Below are 11,768 nucleotides of genomic sequence, written 5' to 3'. Positions count from 1 at the left end.
TTAACAAAATCAGAAACAAAATAGTAGACATAACAACAGACACCTAGTAAGAGAATTTATGAAGACATACATTAAAAACATGTATACCACCAAATTTGAAAATCTAAAACAAATGGATAAATTCTCAATCTATACCACTTAGCAATGTTAAATCAAGATCAGATAATTTAAATAGACATATAACACCTAGTAAAATAGAAGCAGTTATCAAAAGTCTCTCAATGAGAAAAAGCCAGAGTCAAATGGTTTCAGTGTAGAATTCTACCAGAATTTCAAAGAAGAATTAACACCAATACTCCTCAAACTATTCTACAAAAATAGAAACAGAAGGAACATTGCCATATTCATTTTATGAGACCACAGTTACCATAATACCTAAACCACATAAAGACTCAACAAAGAAAAATAATTATAGACCTATTTCCATTATGAACATAAATGTAAAAATACTCAATAAAATATGTGCAAACCAAATCCAAGAAACATCAAAAAGATCATCTACCATGATCAAGTAGTCTTCATCCCACACATCCAGAGATGGTTGAATATACATAAATCAGTAAATGTAACCCACCATGTAAACAAACTGAAAGACAAAAACCACATGATCACTTCATTAGGTGTAGAAAAGGCCTTTGAGAAAAAATCCAACACACATAATGATAAAAGTCCTGGAGAGAGTAGGTATACAGAGAACATACCTCAACATAATAAAGATATTTTGTACCAATCTCATAGCCAACATCTACCGAAATGGAGAGAAACTCAAATCAATTCAACTAAACTCAAGAACAAAACAAGGTTGTCTACTCTTCCCATATTTATTCAATATAATACTTGAAGTCTTAGCTTCAGCAATAAGACAACTGAAGGAGATATAAATTGGAGAAGCAGGACTCATTGGGTTTTTTATTTGCAGATGGTAGTATACATAAGTGACATGAAATGTTCCATCAGAAAATTCTTACAGCTGATAAACACTTTCAGCAAAATAGCTGGATACAAAATTAACTGTTAAAACAATAAAGAGGGATATCAAGAAATCAAAACCATTCATAGTAGTCTTAAATAATATAAAATATCTTTGGGTAAATCCAAGACTTGGAAGACTTGTATGACAAAAACTTCAAGTCATTGAAGAAAGAATCAAAGAACTTATCAGAGGATGGAAAGAGGTGCCTTTCGGTTCCCACCTTAGCAAACCAGGAGCAGAGACCCAGCGCTGGACCCAATCACATGCAGCCCACACCCCAGTTGCAGCTCGATTTTCCAGGTATCCAGACATATACATCTTTACAGGTGAGACCTTAAGCCTGCAGCAAGGCCCAGCATACTAGGACCCTTGCAACCCTGGGAAGCAGATTCCCCATCCAGCAGGAGACCCACATGCCTTTCAGTTTCCACCTGTGGCGGCCAGGAACAGAGTCCCAGTGCAGGACCCAATCCCATACAGCCCACACCCCAGTTGCAGCCTGACTCCCCAGGATCACAGGATCACAGGAAGGGCAGGCTCCAGTCAGAGACAGGGAAGCCAGATAACACAAGAGATAACCTGATGGCAAGAGGCAAGCATAAGAACATAAGTAACAGAAACAAATTTGACTTGACAGCATCAGAACCCAGTTCTCCCATAACAGCAAGTCCTGGATACCCCAACACAAGATTCAGATCTAAACTCTCATTTCATGAATATGATAGAGTACTTTAAGAACATAAATGACTTCCTTAAAGAAATACAGAAGAACACAAGTAAACAAGCAGAAGCCCTTAAAGAGGAAATACATAATTCCCTTAAAGAAATAAAGGAGAACACAATCAAATAGTTGAAGGAATTAAACAAACCACCCAGGAACTAAAACTGGAAATAGAAGCATTTCAGAAAACTCAGAGGGAGACAGCCCTGGAGATGGAAAACCTAGGAAAGAGAACAGGAGTCACAGAGGCAGGCATCACCAACAGAATACAAGAGAAGGAAGATAGAATCTCTGTAGCAGAAGATACAATACAAGACATCAACACAATCATCAAGGAAAATACAAGAAGCAAAAAGCTTCTATCTCAAAACATTCAAGAAATCCAGGACACAATGAAAAGATCCAACCTGAGAATATTAGGTTTAGAAGAGTGAAGATTCCCAACTGAAAGGGCCAGCAAACATTTTCAATAAAATTATAGAAGAAAATTTTCCTAACCTAAAGAAATAAATGCCCATAAACATATAAAAAGTCTGCCGAACACCAAAATGATTGGACCAGAAAAGAAATTCCTCTCATCATATAATAATTAAAACAGCAATTGCACAGAACAAAGAAAGAATATTGAAAGCAGTAAAGGAAAAAGGTTAAGTAACATATAAAGGCAGACCTATCTGAATTACATCAGACTTCTCACCAGAGACTATAAAACCCAGAAGATCCTGGGCAGATGTCATACAGACACTAAGAGAACAAAAATGCCAGCCAGGCTACTATACCCAGAGAAACTCACAATTACCATAGATGAAGAAACCAAGATATTCCATGACAAAACCAAATTTACACAATATCTTTCCACAAATCCAGCCCTACAAAGGATAATAGATGTAAAACGCCAACACAAGGAGGGAAACTGCACCCTAGAAAAAGCAAGAAAGTAATCTTTTATCAACAATCCAAAAGAAGGTAGCCTAGCCACACAAACATAATTCAACCTCTAACAACAAATATAACAGGAAACAATGATAATTGGTCCCTATTATCTTTCAACATCAATGGACTGAATTCCCCAATAAAAAGACATAGGCTAACAGACTGGATGTGTACACAGGGTCCAACATTTTGCTGCATAGAGAAAACACACCTCAGAATCTAAAACATTCCCTCAAAGTAAAAGAATGGGAAAATTTTTTTCCAAGTTAATGGTCCCAAGAAACAAGCTGGAGTAGCCATTCTAATATTCAACAAAATAGACATTCAACCAAAAGTTATCAAAAAAGATGGGGAAGGACACTACAAACTCATCAAAGGAAAATCCACCAGGATGAACTCTCAATTCTGAACATCAATGCCCCAAATGCAAGGGCACTCACATTTGTAGAGGAAACATTGCTAAAGCTCAAAACACACATAGAAACTCACATAATAATAGTAGAAGATTTCAACACCCCACTCTCACCAATGGACAGATCATGGAAACAGAAATTAAACAGAGACACAGTGAAACTAAATGAAATTATGAACCAAATGTATTTAACAGATATTTACAGAACATTTCACCCTAAAACAAAAGAATATACCTTCTTCTCAGCACTTCATGATACCTTTTCAAAAACTGACCATATACTCAGACACAAAACAAACCTCAACAGATACAAGAACATTGAATACCATGTATTCTGTCAGACCACCATGGCCTAAGGCTGGTCATCAAAAACAACAAAAACAGCAGAAAGCCCACATACATGTGGAAGCTGAACAACTATCTACTCAATAACTTAGTCAGGGAAGAAAATAAAGGAATTAAAGACTTTTAGAATTCATTGAAAATGAAGGCACAACATATCCAAAGTTATGGGACACAATGAAAGCAGTGTTAAGAGGAAAACTCATAGCTCTGAGTGCCTCCATGAAGAAATTGGAGAGATCATACAATAGCAGTTCATCTTAAAGCTCTAGCACAAAAAAAGAAGCAAGTACACCTAAGAGGAATAGATGGCAGGAAACAATCAAACTCATGGCTGAAGCCCATCAAGTAGAAACAAAAATAACTATATAAAGAGTCAACCAAACTAGGAGCTGGTTCTTTGAGAAAATCAACAAGATATATAAACCTTGGCTAGACTAACCACAGGGCATAGAAGACAGTATCTAAATTAACAAAATCAGAAATGAATAGGGAGACATAACAACAGAAACCAAGGAAATTCAAAAAAATCATCAGATCCTACTACAAAAGTCTGTACTCAACAGAACTGAAAAACCTAGGTGAAATGGGTGATTTTCTAGACAGATAACAGGTACCAAAGAAATTAGGATCAGATAAACCATCTAAACAGCCCCTTAACCCCCAAGGAAATAGAAGCAGTCATTAAAAGTCTCCCAATCAAAAAAAGCCCAGGGTCAGATGGTTTTAGTGCAGAATTCTAGCAGTCCTTCAAAAAAGATATAATACCAATACTACTCAAACTATTCCATAAAATAGAAACAGAAGTAACACTACCCAATTCAATGAGAGCACAGTTATACACTGACAACTAAACCTCAAAAAGACCCAACAAAGAAAGAAAACTATAGCCCAATTTCCCTTATGGATACCAATGCAAAAATACTCAGTGAAATTCTTGCAAACTGAATCCAAGAACACATCAAAACAATCATCCACCAATGCAGGGATGTTTCAATATATGGAAATCCATCAATGTAATCCACTATATAAACAAGCTAAACACATACACACACACACACACACACACACACACATGATCATCTCCTTAGATGAAAAAGCCTTTGACAAAATACAACACCCATTCATGTTAAAAGTATTAAAGATATCAGTAATTCGAAGTACATACAATACAATACAATAAAAGCAATATAAAGCAAACCAATAACCAATATCAAACTAAATGGAGAGAAACTCAAAGTGGTCTCATTAAAATCAGGGACAAGACAAGACTGCCCACTTTCTTCTTACCTATTCAATATAGTAATCAAAGTTATAGCTAGAGAAATTAGACAACAAAAAGAGATCAAAGGGATACAAATTGGAAGGGAGGAAGACAAGACATCATTATTTGCAGGTGATATGATAATAAACTTAAGTGATGCCAAAAATTCTACCAGAGAACTCCTAAAGCTGATAAACAACTTCAGCAAAGTGGCTGGATATAAAATTAACTCAAACAAATCAGTAACCTTCCTCTACTCAAAAGATAAAAGGGCTGAGAAAGAAATTATGGAAACAACACCCTTCACAATAGTCACAAATATACAAAGTATCTTGGTATGACTCTAACTGAACAGGTGAAAGATCTGTACAATAAGAACTTCAAGTCTCTGAAGAAAGAAATCAATGAAGATTTCTGAAGATGGACACATCTCCCATGCTCATGGATTGCCAGGATTAAAATAGTAAAAATGGACATCTAACCAAAAGCAATCTACATTTTCAATGCAATCCTCATCAAAATTCCAAATCGATTCTTCATAGAACTAGAAAGAGCAATTTTCAAATTCATTTGGAATAACAAAAAAAACCTAGGATATCAAAAACTATTCTAAACAAACAAACAAACAAACAAACAAACAAAAAAACCTTCTGGGGGAAATAACCATTCCTGACCTCAAGCTACACTATAGAGCAATAGTGATAAAAACTGCATGGCATTGGTACAGAAACAGACAGCATTTTCAACAAATGGTGCTGGTTCAGCTTAGCAGTCTGCATGTAGAATAATGCAAATTGATTCATTTCTATCTTCTTGCACAAAGCTCAAGTCCAAGTGGATCAAGGATCTCCACATAAAACTAGATACACTGAGTCTAATAGAAGAGAAAGTGGGGAAGGGCCTCAAATAATTTGGCACAGGGGAAACTTTCCTGAACAGAACACAAATGGCTTCTGCTTTAAGAGCAGTAATCAACAATTTGGACCTCATAAAATTGCAAAGCTTCTGTACAGCAAAGAACACTATCAATAGGACAAAATGGCAACCTAGATTGGGAAAAGATATTTTCCAACCCTACATCTTATAGAGGGCTAATATCCAACATATACAAAGAACTCAAGAAGTTATTCCCGAGAATCAAATATTCCTTTTAAAAAATAGGGTACAGAAATAAAGATGTTTCAGTTGAGGAATATTGAAAGGTTAAGAATCACCTAAAGAAATGTTCAACATCCTTAGTCATCAGGGAAATGCAAATCAAAACAACCCTGAGATTCCACTTCACACCAGTCAGAATGGCTAAGATCAAAAACACAGGTGACAGCAGATACTAGCAAGGATGTGGAGAAAGAGGAACACTCATCCATTGCTGGTGGTATTGTAATCTGGTACAACCACTCTGGAAATCAGTCTGGCAGTTCCTCAGAAAATTGGATATATTATTACCCAAGGACCCAGCAATACCACCCCTGGGCATGTACCCAAAAGATGATCCAACATATAAGAAGCACACATGCTCCACTGTGTTCATAGCAGCCTTATTTATAATAGCCAGAAGCTAGAAACAACCCAGATGTCCCTCAACAGACCAATGGATATAGAAAATGCCATATATATACACAATGGAGTACTACACAGCAATTAAAAATAATGACTTCATGAAATTTGCAGGTAAATGGATAAAACTAGAAAATATCACCCTGAGCAAGGTAACCCAGACACAAAACCAAGGTAACCAGACACATGGTATGGATTCACTAATAAGTGGATACTAGCCCCAAAGCTCACAAAGCCATGATACAACATACAGACCATATGGAGCATAGAAGGAAGGAGGACCAAGGGGTAGATGCTTCAGTCCTGCATTGAGGGGGAAACAGGATGATTGTGGGAGGTAGAGGATATGGGGACAAGGGAGGGAGAAAGTAGGGGGAAGAAATAAGGGTGGCAGTATCAGAAACTGGAGGAGATGTGAGAGAGATACAGAGGGTCAAGAAATCGAACAAAAATAGGTATCAGGATGGGATGAGGAAATGGGGATAGCCACTGGAGGTTCTCAAACACCAGAGAATCATAAGGTTCCCAGGATCCAATGGGATTGACTTTAGTCATAATGCACAGAGAAGGGGGAGATAGAACCTGTGGAGACTACCTCTAGTATATAGGCATGACCCCTGGTGGAGGGATAGGGCCACCAACCATCTCAAAGTTTTTTAACCCAGAAATATTCCTGTCCAAAGGAAGAACAGGGACAAAATTTGGAACAGAGACTGAAGGAAGAGCCAACTAGGGATGGCCCCACCTTGGGATATATCATGTCTGCAGATACCAAACCCAAAAGTGTTGCTGTGGTCAAGAGGCACTTGCTGACAAGAACCTAGTGTGGTGGTTCCTTAGGATGTCCAGCCAGTAACTGACCAATGTAGGTGTTTGGAGCCAACCATCATACTGAGCATGGAGACCCTGGTAGGGGAGCTGGTGGAAGGACTGGAGGAGCAGAGGGGGATTGCAACCCCATAGGAAGAACAGTGTTCAGGGACTCAGTGCTCCCAGGGACTAGACCAACCAATGAGAGTTCCTGGAAGGATCCATGGCTCCATATATATATGTAGCACAGGATGGCCTTGCCTAACAGCATTAGGAGGGGAAGCCCTTGGTCCCTGAAAGGTTTGATGCCCCAGAATAGGGCAATGCTTGGGCAATGGGACAGGAGAGTGTGGGTGAGGAGCAATCTCATACAGGCAAAGGGGAGGGGATGGACAAATGTGAGGTGGGGGCACTAAAAAAAAAAAAAGAAAGAAAAAATGCAAATAAATAAACACACAGTACACCAGAAAAAAAAAGAGAAGGAACTGAATTAAAGTTGATTACTTGGCCAAAATTTTAGTAATTTCATGCAGAATTAGTGCATTTAGAAAATGTTTCTAAAGGTGTTTATTTTTAAATTGTACAAAAACACAGGGATTTTTAATAGATATTTTTGATGTTCAAATTACCATTATACTCCCATCTTTTTCTGTAGGCCTGAATCTATTGTATCTCATTCAGAATCACATTTTATTATACCTTTCTAATCTTGAATAAAAATTACCTCTAAACCTGAAAAATAAAGAAGATGGAAAGATATCCTATGTTGATAGATCAATAGGATCATAAAAGGGCCATCCTACCATAAGCAATCTACAAATGTAAGGTAATCCCTGTCAAAATGCAAACAGTTCTTCCCAGATCTTTAAAGGAAAATTTTCATTTACACATGGAAATATAAGACAAACAAGATAGATAAAACAATCCTGAATAATAAAAGAACTCCTGGTGGTGTCGGCATTCCTGATTTCCAGTTGTACTACAAAGCTACAGTAATAAAAACAGCCTGGTATTGGCATAAAACCAGACATATTGAGCAATAGATTTGAATTGAAGCCCCAGGCATAAATCTATATACATCTATGGACACCTGAATTTTTTTTTAAATAAAAGAGGCCAGAAATAAACACTGAGGGGAAAAAACGGTAACTTCAACAAAAGGTCTAGTAAAACTGGATGGCTCCCTGTAGAAGAATTTAAATAGTTCCATATTACAACCCTAAACAAAACTCAACTGCAAATGGATTAAAGATGTCAACATAATACCAAGTTCACTGAAGCTGAGAGAAGAGAAAGTGGAGAATAACCTTGAACACATTGAAACAGAAAAAGACCTTCTGAATGGAACATCATTGGCAAAGGCACTACAATCATCAAAGAGCCTTGTTATTTGGACAAAGGGGCAGCTGATAGAATGGAAAGATATTTTTATCAACTCCACATATAGAACTAGTATAAAAGACATATAAATAACTCAAGAAAATATGTTTCAGGAAAACAAATAGCCCATTTTAAAAATTTGATACAGATAGAAGCAGAATTCTCAATAGAGAAAACTCAAATGACCCAACTTAAATGTTCAATGTTCTTAAGTATCGCAGAATGCAAATCAAAACTATGTTGATATTTCATCTTACTCCAGTCAGAATGGCTAAAATGAACAAGTGATGCCTTGTGCTTGCATGTATGTGCAGTAAGGGGAACATTGCCCCATAGCTGGTAGGAGTGCAGACATGCACAGCCACTATGGAAATCAGTATGGTAGTTTCCTGGGAAGATGGAAACTGATTTACCTTAAGGTCCAGCTTTATTATTCTTAGACTCATAGTATCATAGTTGATACTTCATTTTATCCTAGAGATAAGTTCAGCCATGATAATTTTGTTCTACTGTTGCTGTATTCATAATAGCCAGAAACTGGAACAACATTGGTTGCATGTAATTTTAAAAACCTGTGCTATTGCCTTCCCAGAACCCTGATATCACCTTGGCTCTGAGAACACGCTGCCACTGGTCCCACTCCCAATACGGTTCCCCCAACGGCCAGCTGGTTTCCTAACTAGAATTGAGATCGCTCTCCACTGGTCAACTACTCCTTGTCTAGCTCTGTCAATCCTCTAACAACTGCCCAGGCTGTGCCCTTTCTCTGCCCACCTTTGTTCCAAGGAGGGAAAACACTAGATCGATCTAATACTTTAAAAGCAGCCAGATAACACAACTGTTGGGTGCAGAATCTATTGCTCTAAACTCATCAGCTATCCTATATCAGAATTCCTGGTGGCAGAGGCCACACAGATTCTAGCTACATCCAGGCCTTACCTGGCATTCTGTCCCTTCCCTCAAAGCCTGGCCAACCAGCCACCTCCCTATCTCATCCCCTCCTCTTCCACCTGGGACCTGAAAATCCCACGGTTTTTCCTTTGCCCAGTAATTAGCTCCTACCATCTTTATTGACACAATCAAGAACCAATTAAGGAAACAATACTTACACCTATACTTAGATGCCCTTCAACAGAAGGATGAATAAAGAAAATGTGATACATTTGGACAATGGAGCATTACTCGGCCCTTGAAAAAATGATTATCATGAAATATGCAGGCAAATGGATAGAACTAGAAAAGAAAATGACTCTGGATCTCTCTCCTCACATAATTATCTCCTCCCTGCCTCTACTTGATCCTTCATTTTATCCCTCCAACCCATCCATAACCATCTATTTTATTTCCCTTTCCTAGGAAGATCTATTGGTTCTTTCTAGTCCTTTATTCTTTACCTAACTTCACTGGTTCTACAGATTGAAGCTTGGTTATCATTTATTTAACAGCTGATATCCCTGTACATACCATATGTATCTATCTGGATCTAAGTTACATCTAATTGAGCTGTAGGCCAAAGGGGTTCTGTGGAAATGCCCAAAAAATCCAGTGTGTTGCCAAAACCAAAGGCTCCTATCCACAACCTGATAGCAAAGCCCCATTGTTGAAGACAACACAAACACAATTCATTGAATATGGAGAAGTGGAGCTTGTTCCTATGTAGAGTCCTTACCCCTACATGATATCACCTTTGGTATAGGAAGGTACTCTCCCCTCTACCAAAAGACTAACATAATCACCAAGCCAGCTACAAACCCTTTGAAACACTACAATACTGTACTTTGTACATATGCTAGAGCAATAAGTAACTAACCAATACCTGATTTGACTAAAGCTCTCTGCATAAGATGGAACCCATACTTTAGGTGACCAAGAGCCAAAGTTCAGATAGCCCAGGGATCTAGGATAAAACTACGGTCCTAAAAAAGAAAAGGTAATGATAAAATATAGAGGTAATGATATTCATAGATCAGTGCCTTGGATAGTCATTATAAGAGAAGCTTCCTCCTGCAGCACAAGGGAACAAATACAGAGACACACAGTCAGACATTGCATAGTGAGAGACCTTGTAAAACACATCTGTAAATTGGAGGTGTCCATTAAATTCCTCCCCTCAGAGCTCAGGCAACCCAGCAGATGAGGATGCAGAAAGTATGTAAGAGCCATGGTGGGTAGAGGACACCAAGAAAATAAAGTCCTCTAAATCAACATGGGCAAAAGCTTTTATGAACACACAGAGACTGAGAAGGCATACACAGGGTCTGCACAGGTAGTCACTAGGTTTTCCACATCTATATTATGGCTTCCAATTTAGTGTTTTCATGGGTACTTAAGGGTATGAATAAGAGGGACTCTGATTCTTGTGCCTTCTCTTTGGCTCATTGCCTGTTATTGGTTTATCTGGTTCAACTTTGAGGTGTTGGGTTTTTTTTTATTGATCATGTTTATTTTGTTATGTTTTAAGATTATCTCTTAGAAGCCTATTTTTTTCTAATGAGAGACTGAGAAGTGGATCTGGATGGAAGGGGAACTGGGAAGGAACTAGGAGGAGCAAAGGTGGTAAAAACCATAATCAGAATATATTATGTGAGAAAAGAATCTAATTTCAACAAAAACAAAGAAAAGAAGGTCGGTACAGGGATCTCTTTGGCCATTATCCACTGTCTCCCCTTGAGAGTGTTCCACTTTACTCCATAATCAATCCTGTCTTCTTAAATTGTTCTTTAAAAGTAATACCTCATTTAGTATTCCTATTATAACTCCATATCATTATAAAGTAAATATACCTATTCAGATCTTCAGGGATGGGATGGGCAGGTGCAAGTGTATGGTAAATGCTATGTGACCTTGTTCTCAAAATACAGTACCACCTGCACACAGAACTCTGTCCTTCCAAGGCAATATCCACAGTGGCTCTGGCATAAAGTATACACTAAATATATACAAACTATACATTCTGCCTCCCCGTGGAGAAGTGGCTTCAAGTTGACAGTGTTACATATAATACATGGTTTGTTTTATTTTTGTGTCTAATCCTAAATTTTAATTTAATTTTTTTTCTTGGGGCTTTGGAACTGGAGTTACAGGTGGCTGTTTGTTACCATATGGATGCTGAGAACTGAACCCAGAAGCTCACATGAGCAACAAGTTTTCATAAACTGGTGACCCATCTCTCCAGAACCCTAATTCTAAATTACAGAAAACATATGCTCTTCAAATCTTCCTTTGTTCACCATCCCTTCCTATTGCACCTTTCCCTGCTTTATGGATCATTTCATTTTTTTTACTAGAATCCCCTGCTATTATTTCACAGACACCACCAGAATTGCAACTATATCTTCACAAATGACAACACCCTTCTCCTTGCCTTGCTCCTGCC

Source organism: Mastomys coucha, unplaced genomic scaffold (genome assembly GCF_008632895.1).
Source record: "Mastomys coucha isolate ucsf_1 unplaced genomic scaffold, UCSF_Mcou_1 pScaffold18, whole genome shotgun sequence".
Lineage (NCBI taxonomy): Eukaryota > Metazoa > Chordata > Mammalia > Rodentia > Muridae > Mastomys > Mastomys coucha.
The sequence above is the reverse complement of the archived record's forward strand: the minus strand, read 5'-3'. Positions refer to the sequence as shown.